Source organism: Nicotiana sylvestris, chromosome 10, assembly GCF_000393655.2.
Source record: "Nicotiana sylvestris chromosome 10, ASM39365v2, whole genome shotgun sequence".
NCBI lineage: Eukaryota > Viridiplantae > Streptophyta > Magnoliopsida > Solanales > Solanaceae > Nicotiana > Nicotiana sylvestris.
Genome location: NC_091066.1, coordinates 155710799 through 155719735, shown reverse-complemented (window position 1 = coordinate 155719735; position 8937 = coordinate 155710799). Strand labels below are relative to the sequence as shown.

General features: G+C 33.9%; 1 pseudogene; it reads left to right on the top strand.

Annotated features, from left to right (window-relative positions):
* Positions 1-3004: 3004 nt before the first annotated feature.
* On the top strand, positions 3005-5825 carry LOC104236967 (heat shock 70 kDa protein 18-like; annotated as a pseudogene).
* Positions 5826-8937: the final 3112 nt, after the last annotated feature.

The window sequence follows — 8937 nt, the reverse complement described above, 5'->3', positions numbered from 1 at the left end:
ATGATTACTACTATTTAAATATTTTCATTATTACTGGACATGGTCTACCGTTTCTTGAGATAGATTTACTGTTATCAACATTAAATTTCATGATTTGATAAGAACTCGAATGCTCTGTATTGTTTTAAAAATATTTTGAAATGAGTATTTATTGATTATAAAGACAACTATGGATGGGAGAAGGCTTGAAAGATTCTGTAGCTAAGGACGGGTTTGCTAGATCGGGTACATCTTATAACTACCGATTACTGTTACAGACTTCATTATTGCGAAGATAAAACTAACATACTATTATCGATTGGAATTTTTACCTCATATAGCATAGGTTGATACCTTATTTATTTTAAATAAATATCCTTTTAAAAAATTATACTATATAGATATTTTTTGATTTTTATAGACAAATATCTATTTATGGTTACCTCCTACTCTTAAGCCATATAATACTCTTTGTATTATTTTTCTCTCTCATTCTCTCAGATTTTTCTCCACCCTCTCTCTCTCTCAACGTCAGTATCTCTCCCTCAACCGCCCATGTATTATTGTTGTAATTCTTCTTCTTCGGATTATGATGGTCGAAAAACCGCTTCACATGTTGTTGTTGCTGCTGCTTTGGCCGTGATGGTGCCACTAATTCTCTACAATGTAGAAATTGACAGGGAGACCTATTACAATTGTCAGCCAACCAATGTTTACAGACTACTAATTTTTTAGTAGTACGTTGTTTGTGATCTAGTGAAGGATGAAGACGACCCATCAACCCCCGTTGTAACACATCAGTATCCATTACTGACCTTTACAATACTCTGTTCTATGAACTCTGGAAATGGCGAGGAGACCCGTTTTAGCCGCTTTGTTGCAGGTTGCTTGAATAGATCCATTAGGGTTTAGGAGTTTTCATTGTAATTCAATGTATCTCGTTATATTTCATGTATTTCATTGTATTCACTGTCTTTTTTTCATTGTATTTCAATGTATCCTACTGTATTATATGTATTTTATTATATTCACTGTCTCGCTATATGCCATGAATGTATTCATATATATTTTTTAATTAATATAATTTATGTATTCAGATGTGTATTATATAATTTTTCTGAAGATTGTTATATTTTTGGGGTATTTTTCTGTTGAGAATCTTTTTATAACTGAAAATACAAAATTTGTGTGTTATAATTGAGTTTGTTGAGTTATATTATGAATCTATTATGTTAATTGATTCACTTTTTGTTTTAAAAACAGTGTAATCCTCTATTTCACGCCGTGAATACAGTCGAATACAGTTGAATACAATAATCTGTCCAGCTGTAATCCCATATTTTACTCCATAAATCTAGTCGAATACACTCGAATACAACAACTGATTAACTGGACTTCCCTGATTCACGCCTATTTTTGCTACTGTATTCATGAATACAATAGCTTAAATACATCAAATACATCTTATAATCACATAAAAAGTATCTGTAATCCGTAATATAGCAAATGATATCTATAGACGGCTAATTACTACCAAAAGATAGTGCTTTATGAAAATTTCTATTATCAATTTCCCTCGAATAGAAAACCTCCACATAATTATTGTTATGATTTTCTAATCCAAAAACTATTAAATGAGTTGACGCATGTGTATTCTTTTCAAAAGAATATTTAATAGGTTTTCTAACTCCCATATATCTTTGAATTTTATCTTTAATTTGTTGACTAGGAAGACGTCAACTACTTTATCTTCATTATTAAGTCTCTTATATTATGACAGAAGGAAAAAAATAAAAAAGTGAAAATATGATTCTACATTTGTTCTAATTTATGTGAACATATTTGATTGAGCACGAAATTTAAGAAACAAATGAAGACTTTTGGAATTTGTGGTCCTAAACAAGTCCAAATATGACACAGAGTATTTGTGTGGTTATAAAAGCTTCTCATTAAGGATAGAGTTGTAAGTTTAAGCTAAATTGTTACCAAATTTAGAAATGGTTCATTCCAATTTATGTGTACCTATTTGACTAGGCACAGAGTTTAAGAAAAAAATAAAAACTTTTGAAATTTATGATCCTAACCAAGTTAAAAAGGGGTCCATGATATTTGTGTGGTTATAAACGATTCTCATTAAGGATAGAATTGTAAGCTTAAGTTAAATTGTTTTCAATTTTAGAAATGAGTCATTCTTTTTGGAACGGACCAAAAAGAAAATAGGTTCACATAAACTGAAACAGAGGGAGTAAGTATTTATCTAAACAATTTAATGAAATATATACAAATTATAATTCAGAATGAGTAACTAAAAAAAGATTAGAGTTTCTATACCAAAACTAACTCAAAGTTGTAGTAGGAAACCTAAATTGTTTAAAATTTGATATTTGCTAATTTATTTAGTTAATACTTTATTCGTTTCAATTTATGTGAACCTATTTGCTTTTTATTCTGTGAAAAAGAATGATCTTCTTCCTTATTTGGAAACAATTTACTTTTATACAATGATTTATAGCCACACAAAATATATGTGGCTCATTTTACACCACAAATTTAAAAGTCTCCTATCTTTTCTTAAACTACGTGCACAGTCAAATGGGTTCAAAGGAGGGAGAATTTAAATAGGAGAATTATATAAAAATAAATTTTCATATTTCTAGTTCAAACAGATTCTCTAATATTTTAAACATGGTACTCCCTCTGTTCCAGTTTATGTGAACCTATTTTCTTTTTGGTCCGTTCCAAAAAGAATGACTCATTTCTAAATTTGGTAACAATTTTACTTAAACTTACCATTCTATCCTTAATGAGAAGTTTTTATAATCACACAAATACTCTGTTTTTTTTTATTTGTTTAGGATCACAAATCCTAAAAGTCTTTATTCTTTCTTAAACTCCGTGCAAGCTCTCGCATAAATTGGAATGGAGGGAGTAATAAAAATTGTAAACACCACTCGGTCTTTCAAGAAAGATCAGTTTAAACTACGGTATTAGTTTGAACTCTCATTCACACACAGACAGCCGTAATATGGAGAGAGATTTGGAATTTGTAATAGACGAATTGATGATCAATTCAGGGAACGCGATGGAAAATGTAACGGAGACACTTAACTCAATATCAAGTGAGATAAAAAGATTGTTGCAGATGCTAAAGGATTTTGGTGCCAAAGTGTTAGTGACGCTAAAGAATGTTTGTGGCCAAGTGTTAGTGACGCTAAAGAATGTTGGTGGCCAAGTGTTACTGACGCTGGAGAATATTGGAGGAGAAATGGTGGTGACATTGAAGAATATTGGTGGTGGATATGCTAGTTGGTTTAATAGGGCGTTTCCGCCGGAAACTAGAACCGAAAAGATCAAAGAATGGTGTAAGTTTGCTTTATGCTTCATAGGGATTCTAGTTATTCTTTATGTAAGCTTTTATGTTGGAAAAGTAAGGGTGGAAATAATGAAGAATATTTTTAGTGGTGGATTTGCTAGTTGGTTTAATAGGGTGTTTCCGCCGGGAACTAGGGTTCAAATGATCCAAGAATGGTGTCAGGTTGCTTTATACATCATAAAGTTTCTGCTGCGTTCGACTGAACAAGATGATGAAAGCTTTCGTGTTGGAAAAATGGTGGCGACAGTAAAGAATTTTGGTGATGGATTTGCTGACGTATTTCCGACGCCGGGAACTAAAATCCATAAGATCAAAGAATGGTGTCAGGTTGCTTCACCTTTCATTGGGTTGCTGCTGCGGTGGCTTCAAGAAGATGATGAAACCTATTATCAGGGAGTGAAATCGCAGCTGGAGCGGACTAATTTAGAGGATGAAAGCTCTATGTATGCGGCGGTGCTGGGACTGCTACTGCTACTGCCCAATTATCTGAAGGAAAAAGATGATAAAATAAAGCCAGGCAAGAATTTATAGTACAGTAATAATTAGTTCCAAGAATTTATAGTATAATAACAACCCTTTATAGTGGCAGCAAAAGGACAAGGACCGGTGATCGGAATTGATCTCGGCACTACATACTCATCCGTCGGCGTGTGGTAACACGACCATGTTGAAATCATTGTCAATGGTCAAGGTAACAGAAGGACGCCATCCTACGTTAGTTTCACTGATTTGGAGCGTCTCATTGGTCATGCCGCCGAAAAAGAAGTCGCTAGGAACCCTACCAATACTGTCTTTGGTAAGATCTCGTCTTTTTGCGGTTTTAATATCAGATTTCTCATACCATGTAATATGCGAAGAGCTTTATATTTCACTGATTTTTATTCTACTTGATAGATCGGCGATGTTAATGTATGATTTCATATAAGTGTTCGTAACACTCAACGGAATCCTAGGCAGTACTTTCGTGTTTAAAATTAATTCACATGTTAAAGATCGGACTTAAGACGAATTTGGCTTAATTCACATGTTAAAGATCGGACTTAAGACGTACTTGGCGAATAGAGTTTCGTTTCAAAAATTTCTTCGATAATGCGAACACTTTATGCGTATCCACACCAAGATCGATCTTTGCTATCAACTCCTCGATCAATGGAACCGGTGAACAAAAGTATTGTGCTGAAATTGTTCTCAAAAACTTTCAGCACGACAAGGAAAACAGTTTTCTTGTCTGATGAGCAGATAGAGCTCGGCTAGTGTCTCATGATAGTGTTGTTATGAAGACCATACAAAATTTTGGTTTGATCATAAGCATGTTATTGTGTTACTATTATGTGAAAATTCTTGAAAGTTTGTTTATGGCTGTTTTGGAGCGTAAGCACATCAGCTATAAAAATTATTTAGTTCTTGAAAACCACATGCCAATGTTAACCTGAACTTTTGCACCATGCAGCTGCTAAAAGGTTGATAGGTAGGAGATTTAGTGATGCCTCGGTGCAGAGTGACATGAAGTTGTGGCCATTCCAGGTTGGTGATGTTGCCGGTGATAAGCCGCCAAGGATTTTAGTCTACTACAAGGGTGAGAAGAAACAGTTTACTGCTGAGGAGATCTCAGCTATGGTGCTCATGAAGATGAAAGAGATTGCTGAAGCCTTCCTTGGCACAAGTGTTAGGAATGCTGTGGTTACTGTTCCAGCCTACTTCAATGACTCTCAGCGTCAGGCCACCAAGGATGCTGGTGTTATTGCAGGCCTGAATGTGATGCATATTATTAATGAACCTACAGCAGCTGCCCTTGCTTATTATGGTCTTGATAATAAAGCTACGAGTGTTGCTGAGAAGAATGCGCTAATCTTTGATCTTGGTGGTGGTACATTGGATGTCTCTATTCTCACAATTGTGGAAGGTAGTATCTTTGAGGTGAAAGCTACTGCTGGAGACACCAACCTTGGAGGTGAGGACTTCACCAATAGGTTGGTTAACCATTTTGTTCAGGAATTCAAGCTAAAGAGCACAAAGGATATCACTAGTAATCCTATGGCGCTCCAAAGGTTGAGAACTGCATGTGAGAGTGCAAAAAGGACCCTTTCATCCTCTGCTCAGACCACCATTGAAATCGTCAATCTATACGAGGGTATTGACCTTTCTTCCACCATCACACGTACTAAGTTTGAAGAGCTTAACATGGATCTGTTTGCAAAGTGTGTGACATCAGTTGAGCGCTGTTTGAGGGACGCTCGGATGATCCAGAGCTCGGTTCATGATGTCGTCCTGATTGGTGGTTCCACTAAAATCCCAAAGGTCCAACAACTTTTGCTCGTCCAACTTCTATTATCACCAAACAGTTGTTCGAGTTGCCCGTGTCCGTTCGAGTTCATCGTTGCTCATTTTCGGTTAGTTGTAAGTTTCGTTTCTGTCCGTTAATTTGTTTGATATTTTTCGGATTTGAAATCAAATATGTTTGATATTAATTTCATGTTCATCGTTTAATTTTTTATTTTTTTCAGTTTGTTTTGTTTCATTTTTCTTGTTTATTTCTAGATAAAAATTGATTAGTTTATTTATAATGTTGTTAAGATTTAAGTTGAGATTCAATTAAATATTTTTCAGTTTGTTTTATTAATTTAAAAAGGATTTAATGTTAATATAAAAGAATGGTAGTTTAAATCGCTTGAATCCGAAATTTGTATAGTTTGATTTCTTGTTTATCATTTATGATTATTTCTTGAATTTGTCTCATAATCTTGTTTAAGTTTAATATAGGAATTGTTGGTTGTAATGTTGTTAGAGTTGATTTTAAGTTCAATATTATTGAATTTAGAAATCTGAATATACTTGTTTGTTGTTGTTATTGTTGAATCTGAAAATAGGTTTGTTTGTTGTTAAAAATATTGTTCAACCAAGTTTTAGTTGTTCTTTGTTTTTCAATTTGTGTTCATGTGATTTGTTGATGAAATGTTGAAGAAATCATGTTCAGGTGATTTGTTGTTTGAACATTATTAGAAATTGATCATACTGTCTATATTTTGGTTAAGTTTGATTAATTGATTGTTATAGCTGATGGGGGTAGTTTGGTAATTTGTAGTACGTTCAGGGGTAAATGGTAATTGCAATAAGGTCGGAGGGGTAGTTTGGTAATTGAACATTTTGTAATTCTTTATGTTAAGCATGAGAGACAAAATGTAATGGGGTGTGTTTTGATATTATTGTTTAATTAAATGGGGGACAAGACAAAATGTAGTGGAGGGAATATGGTAATTATTTATGTTAGGCATGGGGGACAAAATATAATGGGGTGGGGTTGATATACTTATTTAATGTAATGGGGATGAATGGGAAGATAATGAGTTTGGTAGGAGAAAATGGGTTGATTTTAATTGATTAAAAGATTTCTGGGATGGAATATAAGTAGAGGTCTTGAAATCAGATGAAAAGAACACAAAAAAATACAGATAGAGGAACTAATCTGAATATAGAGAAGAACAGAAAGAAAATAAGAGAGAGAAAAAAGGGCTGAACATTTAGGAGAGAAAAAATTCCGAAAAATATTTAAACTTTTAAAAAAAAACTAAAAAAAATCTTCTGCTTTCTTTCATTGTTTGAAATCAGAATTAATCGTTGTTTCATCAAAGCTTGAAGCTTTTGTTTTTTGGGATTACTGCTCCACTGGTTTGCAAACTCTGTTCCTGGGTTGTTACTGCTGCTGGGCTGTTGTTGCTGTGCTGTATTATTATTACTGCTGCTGATTCTCATCTTCATCTTCTTTTGTTTCCAATATGAGGTACACGACTGTAATACTAGCTATTGCAAGCTAATAATGTGGAAGCATGAATACATATGAAGAATGAAATTTTGAAGTTTTAATTTCGCTTTTCTTTGTTCCTTTTATTGATTGTATTTAAGTTATTTCATGTATTACTGAATAATAATTGGAATAAGAAAAAAATAACATAAGTTAGTCTTTAATCGGTTTGGCAAAATGGGTTAATTCACTAAGTTATGAAAGTTTCAAGATTATCAACAGTAGGTTAATCATGAATAAGTAGCTAAATTTAGCTAAGGCATGAATTTAAATTAAATTTCGTAAATTAGGCATTAAGGCATGATTTGAGTTCAAGCAAGATTAGAAGAACGTTAAGTCTAATAAACTTTCTAATAAGCTTTAGTAATTATAGTTAAATCTAGTTTCAAATGGTTGTGAATAATTAATATCAATAGTTTTTTTTATATAACAATGCTGAGTTGTATTTGATTCTTTTGGATATTAGTTGTTGAACTTTTATTTTATTTATAATTTCGAAATTAAGAGTAAAATTCCTTTTTCATCAATATTTGTATTAATCTAGCAATTAGCATGTCATGTTTTCTTAAAATAATAAAAAAACTAGTAATTAATTAGGGATTTTCTTTCTTTATTTTAGAGACTAATTTTTATAGAAAAATGTAGTCGCTTTAAGATTTGTCCATTTAAAATAAATGAGATGAGCCTCGCTTAATAAAATGTATAGATTGCGGGGCCCTCAATAAATGTACATTTAATTGCTTAGAATTAGGGAGGAGCCGTTTTAGCAAATTTCACGGCCCTACCCAAAATAATGATACGCTAGTCGCTTTAGGCGCGTATTTAATAATGTTATTTTCTTAAATACGGGTGTGCATTTATGTAACCCAAATCTAAATCTCAACGGAGTCGAAATGTGTCGATAACCACGGGTGCATTGATTGCGACGTGGTTTGAAATACGTCTTCACAATGTTGCAATTCTTCGTAAAATAATAACAATAAATAAAAAATAATAAAAGCGGCTAAAGGATAAAATTTGCACATAAGTTTATAATACGTATTATATCAGATAATCAAGCCGAATATAACAGTTGAGCGACCGTGCTAGAACCACGGAACTCGGGAATGCCTAACACCTTCTCCCGGGTTAACAGAAATTCCTTATCCGGATTTCTGGTTCGCGGACTGTAATACAGAGTCATGCTTTTCCTCGATTCGGGATTAAAATTGGTGACTTGGGACACCCTAAATCTCCCAAGTGGCGACTCTGAAATAAATAAACAAATCCCGTTTCGATTGTCCTTTAATTGGAAAAACTCCTTGTACCCTCGCTGGGACGGAAAAAGGAGGTGTGACACCAGGTTTTGTGAACCGGTGCAGTTCTTAGGCATTAGCAAACCCAGGGTTTCCCACACTAGACCGACCAGTCCTCCTATCTCCTCTAACAAAGGTGTCATTTCGATGTCCCCAAAGCGGAACACGGCCCTTTCACAATCCCAAAATAAGGTAGCAGCTTCTATTATCATGTTGTTAGGCTGGATCTCCAGGAGGGATGGTAGATTACACAAATATATTCTGGCGAGGGTTTTGTTACTAGAATGTAAATCTTCCCACCAACTTAGCAATCTTGGGTGGATATTGGTGACCATGCTGAATCTGGGGACTTCGTGCCTCATATTTCTGCAAGTTAAACAAGGTTAGGCCCTTACCCCACCAGACTCGATTATTTAATATCAACAATTAGCATGAAGCATTTATTTCTCCAAATAAATGCGCAGAACGCGATGATGTCCGTTTGGGTTTAG